The sequence below is a fragment of the Rhagoletis pomonella genome, unplaced genomic scaffold, assembly GCF_013731165.1.
Source record: "Rhagoletis pomonella isolate Grant_MI unplaced genomic scaffold, Rhpom_1.0 Rhpom_scaffold_00001, whole genome shotgun sequence".
NCBI lineage: Eukaryota > Metazoa > Arthropoda > Insecta > Diptera > Tephritidae > Rhagoletis > Rhagoletis pomonella.
This window is the reverse complement of record NW_023458555.1, coordinates 92,033,227-92,039,292: the sequence shown is the minus strand read 5'-3', so window position 1 is coordinate 92,039,292 and position 6,066 is coordinate 92,033,227.

Sequence of the window (6,066 nt, the reverse complement as noted above, 5' to 3'; positions counted from 1 at the left end):
TTTTTTTTTGTGTCTGCACCAAGGGAAAATACCTCTTGTATTGGAAAATTTCTTCCAGGGTGTTTGCAATTATTTCCTATCGGGTCACTGCTCCGATTTTTAAATTGGTACAAGTTGGGCTAACCGTTGATGCTATACCAACAAATTGGTAGGCGGAATGGGTTGTTATATGACTGTATGTATATAAGCACGGGTATGTATATACAGTATTTACCGTCGGCAGAGCAACTGATGGGTTATTGCACGACTTCGGGTAAGTAAATATTTATGTATGTAGGAGTATGTATTAAACAATTGCAAAGCAAATAGTGACACAAAATTTTAATTCAAGCTGCCTTAAGCACAAATTTGAATTTTAGCCTTATAGGATTCTGATTTGCTTCTTTTTGGTTATTTGTGTTTCCGACAGGGTAGGAGTATGATGTATTGTGGAACGATTTTCCGTCATCCCTTGTCAAATTTGGTTTGGAGACAAACCGGTTTCGGCGTTGTGCCATCTTCAGTGTCATTTTTCGTTCTGAATAGTTCGTTGTTGTTGTTGTTGTAGCGGCTACAACAAACCCGCCCAGATAGGTTGGTATCTCAGTCGTTGTCGTCAAGTTCCACTAACGGCAACCCTAGGAAGCGTGCAGCTTCTGTGGGATCTGTCCACAGGGACAGGGCCGTTAGGGTTGTCGGGTTTTCCGGGCATGCGAAGAGATGGTTCGAGTCATGTGGGGTCTCTCCGCATGCCGGACATTCGTTCGGCACATCCTCATTCAGCCTACTCAGGTAGGAGTTTAACCTGCTGCAGTAGCCGGAGCGAAGTTGAGCGAGTGTAGTGCGTGTCTCCCGAGGCAGATGAAGCTCTGTCTCGTCAATGTCCGGGGGTGGTATGCCTAGAACGGCATTCACAGGTCTAGAGTCTACATAACTCGAGACTGAGTCCCTGTGAATGCCGTTCAGGGCCTGTCTGTACGCTGTCGGGTCCAGAGGTTGCTTGATGAACCTCTGGACTTCGTCCGTCAGTTCATATAGACGCCTCCTGACGTGCCTAGGCGAGGGCTCCTCTGCAAGCAGCTGTCTGTTTGGGTGGCCACTTCTGTGGCTCCCGATCAGGAACTGCTTGCAGAGCATTATGTTGTGCTCCTTAACTGGGAGCATTTGCGCCTCGCCGTGCAAGTGATGTTCTGGCGACATCAGGAGGCATCCCGTCGCTGTCCTAAGTGCCGTATTTTGTCCCGTCTGTAGCTTCGTCCACTGCGTCCTACTAGTCCCTGGCGACCACACTGGCGCTGCGTAGTTCAAAACCGGCCGGCCTATTGCCTTGTATGTTGCCAGCAACGTTTCTTTGTCTTTGCCCCAAGTACTGCCGGCTAGCGACTTGAGGACCTTGTTGCGGCTCTGTACTTTATTGACAATAGCGGTTGAGTGCGCAGAGAAGGAGAGCAGGCTGTCGAATGTTACTCCGAGTATTTTGGGGTTATTCCCGGTCGGAATTGGTGTGTCATCGACGTGAATCCCCAGCGGTAGCCTGACCTCCTTCGTCCAGGTTGTGAACAGGGTCGCGGAGGATTTCGTAGGGGAGAGGGCTAGACACTTTGCAGTGAAGAAGCGAGAAAGTTCGGAGAGATAGCCGTTTACTTTCAAACACAGGTCATCAATTCCATTCCCAGTCGCCATGATCGAGCAGTCGTCGGCATAGGAGACAATCGAGACTCCCTCTGGTGGTTGAGGGAGCTTTTAAATGTAAAATTTAAACAGTAGCGGGGAAAGGACACCACCCTGAGGAACCCCCTGTTTTATTTTTCGCTGCTTACTCGTTTTGTCTCTAAATGTTACCGACGAATGTCGACCACTCAGATAATTTGCCGACCACCGTTTGAGCCTCTGTGGGAGAGAGGAGGCCTCTATATCTTCTAGCAGCGTGGAATGGCAGACGGTGTCAAACGCCTTTGACAAGTCCAACGCTACTAGAATCGTTCTCTCACAGGGACGGTTGCGGTTAAGGCCACGAGTTATCTGAGTGTTTATGGCGTTAAGTGCTGTTGTTGTACTGTGCACTTTACGGAAACCATGCTGATGCTTCGCTGGGGTCAGGTGGTTTGTGAAGTACGGGAGTAGCAAGGCCTCAAGTGTCTTCGCTACCGGGGAAAGGAGTGTAATCGGACGATACGAATCTCCTTTGTTGGCGGGTTTCCCCGGTTTGAGCAGTGGGACCACTCTCCCCACCTTCCAGATGTCTGGGATGATGAGAGCGGCCATTGACAGGTTGAGGACCTCCGTTAGGTACGCTACCCCCGCAGGACCCAAATTTTTCAGCATCAGCATGCATATACCGTCGGGACCCATGGCTTTGGAGGCTTTCGCCTTCCCGATGGCCACCTGAACTTCACCGCAAGTGAAAGCAAGGGGGGCACAATTTGTTGGCAGTTTGTGCAGCCTTCTGGTCACTCGACGCTTGGCTTTGTCTACCGGAGGATGCAGTATGAACTGCCGGCTAAAATAGCTCGCGCATCTCTCCGGGTCCGACGAAGCATGGTCGCCGAAGGAAATTTCGACTCTGTCGTCGTGCTTCGTCGGATTAGACAATGACCTCACGGTTGACCAAAGCTTGCTCACACCAGAGGTGAAATTACAGGTCTTCAGGTGCTCCTCCCACTTCTTCCGCTTATGTACGTTTACAAGTTGCCGAATCTCCGCGTTGAGATCCCTGATACGGGGATCTCCGGGATCGGCCTGACGAAGGCTATCACGCTCATCAGCTAGAACAGCCGCTTCGGCAGGGAAGTTTGGACGTGGGTCCGATATACAACCTGCCGGTATGAAGCGAGCTGCAGCAGCAGTGATAGCCCTGCGGAACTTACGTTCACCGGGGTGGACGTCGGCTGGTGTGGGGAGCGCTGCGAAGGTGTTTTCAGTAAACTCCGCGTAACCTTTCCAATCAGCTTTGGAAAAGTTGATATAGGTCCGGTGTTTAGCGGAGGCAAAGTCGGTTGGTTTATCAATCGAGATGACTATGGGTAGATGGTCTGATGCTAGAGTCAGCATAGGTCGCCACGTTATGCTGTTTATCAGACCAGCGCTGACTATTGTGATGTCTGGCGAGCTACTGCAGTTACCCATAATCCTGGTGGGTGCGTCGTCGTTCATTGTGCAGAATGTCGAATCGTCTATCTGCTCAGCCAAGTCTGTTCCCCTACGATCGTTTGACAGGCTTGAGTGCCAAAGATCGTGGTGCGCATTAAAGTCACCTACTACCATACGGTTTTCACCTCTGAGGAGCGCACCTATATCAGGGTGATATCCTGCCGGGCAGCAGGTGACAGGGGGTATGTAAATGTTAAATATTTCGAGCTCGACATCGCCTGACCGGATAGCGATGCCCTGACATTCTAGGGTGGTATCCCTGCGGTCGATGTCTGCTTCGATAAGACGATACTGCACGGTGTGGTGCGTGATGAACGCTAAGCCACCACCATTATCTCGCTCGCGATCTCGACGGTGCACGTTGTACCCGGCGCAATTCAACAAAGTTGAATTGCTGTGCAGCTTCGTCTCTTGGACCGCAGCTATTAATATACCATGCCGACACATGAAGACGGTTATCTCCTCGATCTTGCTCTGTAGCCCGTTACAGTTGAATTGGAGGAGCTTCATGTGGTTTGGGAGACGTGTCGTGATGTGGGGTGTGAGTGAGGTGTATGTTCTTGCCGCCGTTGGCTGTGTGTGCTGCTGAGGTGGTTGCCGCCCTGTGGTGGTGGTGGGGGGGCGTCGCAATTGACGTCTGCGACCGAGCAGCACAGCACGGGCCCTCGAAATTCCCCGTCCAATCTCGCGTGGTACGCAGACCTGAACATGCCCTAAAGTGGCACCAGCCAAGGCAGGTGTTGCACTTGACTGATGTCACATTACGGAATATTCTGGTCTGACATACCGTGTAGATTGTAGGGGGAACCAGGAGTTGTTGGCGGCGGCGTGTGGGTGGTGGTGCGGTTGTGTGAGTTATGTGGTCTGTGGTGGCTGTGGTCCGGTCTGTGGTGTTATTATGTTGTTGTGTAGTGGCGACTGTGTGTGGTTGCTGTGTGAGTGTGTGGGGCTGCACGGGCGGACTATCGTTTGCCGTGGAGGCTGCTCTGTTTGAGCAACAGGGGGCCACGTAAGACGTGGTCCACTGTCTGTGTGTCCGTAGTCCCGAGCAGACCCTGAGGTGACTCCACCCCTCGTAGGCATTACACTTGACTGAGGTGGAGTTGTGGTGTAGTCGTCTTCGGCATACACAGCAGGTGTATATTTCTGGCCCAGGGTTTGACTCGATGCCAGCCCTGAGTAGGAGAATGCGTAGTGAATGTTGCCCTATGGACGGACAACTTCTGAGATACTTCGCCGACCTAAACGGGGTTAGATCGCCGAAACAACAGCCCTTGGTCGGGTGAAACCCGAGTCATTCCTGTACGTAGAACCGGCTGTCGTGCGAATAGTTCGTGTTTCCTTCCGCTTTTTATGTATTCGTATTACTATCTGTTTTAACTGTCATTAGGTCATGCATACCCATCTAAGTGCGACCGCTTTTGTTTCACTATCTCACAGGTAGGTGCTTTTTGGTTGCTTGTATTCGCCGGCGGGTAGAAATCCGTTATTTTTTTTCTTGGTTTTCGTGATTGCGTCGGTTTATGTTCCGTTATTTAGCAGGTATTAGGTTGCTTGCTTGTGCCGGCAGATAGAAATCCGTTATTTTCATTTTCTTGGTCTCTGCGGCGTAGGTATGTATCTTCGCGTTGGCGTTTTTTCGGGGTTTTTTCATATTTTTCGTACAACATCTTGAGTGGTTCGAATATTATCGGATACGGCGTTTGTTTGTTCGTTTATAATTCTCCCTTGGAATGCTTTCTGCTTGTATATCTCCATGTTTTCCAATATGTTCAAACGCCGTCTTTTATGCTGTACATGGAGGAGTTTGGCTGCCTTATTAATTTTCATTGGTGTACATTTATTTTCGAACATATGATTTGCGAAGTTTGATTCTGGTGTGACGCTTGGTTTTTGTTTCCTCTTATTGTAGTCTCTTATTATTATTATTATTATTATTATTATTATTATTTATTTGTTTATAGTAGAAAAAGCTATACAGTAAAACTTAACGTTATCACCATCCTTAAAGAATATGGCACTGCCTTAATTCTAAATTGTTCTTAATTGTGAAAATAAGACTTGAAGATAAGAAAAATATATTTGATTTAGGAAAAACTACTAGCAAAAAACCTACCTACCTGCCTCATTGTGTAATAACTACTAATGATTTACTCTTACGAAAAATTTTATATTAATCAGAATCGAGAATATTTAAGATTAATTTGTTATCAGACATGCTACATCTCAACTTGAATTTTTCAGTGATTTTGTCTATACGCGCAGTCAACATCTCAATTTTTGTTTCGTCATGTAGTTTTCTAGTAGAGTAGTCCTATGGTAGGTTCAGCATCATTCTTAGGAATTTATTTTGCAGTACTTGCAAAGTCTTAATGTAAGTTTTAGCACAGGCACCCCAAACAGGGCATGCGTTCAAAATTATTGATTGGAATATGACTTTACATATAACGATTTTGTTATCTCTGCTTAAATCAGATTTTCTGTTGATGAGTGGATACATCATTTTTATTGCCACACTAAATTTATTGCTAATATGGCGAATGTGATCACGAAAAGTCAACTTTTTATCCAGGACAACGCCAAGATATTTAACGGCAATTGACCACTGTATTTCATGTCCATTGATGTTAAGGTTTGCACTAGGCAAAAACCGCGAACTTCTTTTTCTCGTGAAAAAGATTGCTTGCGTTTTGCTTGCGTTTACTTTTATTTTCCACTTGTGAAAGTAGTTTGCAACATGATTTAGAGCACTTTGTAACTTGCTAACAATATCGTGAGCAGACTCGTGCGAATACAGTATACAAATGTCATCTGCATACATGGCATATTGGCAGTTTTCAAACATAGATATGTCAGATAAAAAAATGTTAAACAGAATAGGCCCTATTACGGATCCTTGTGGAACACCTGCAGGGGATTTTATTAAGTCAGAGAATT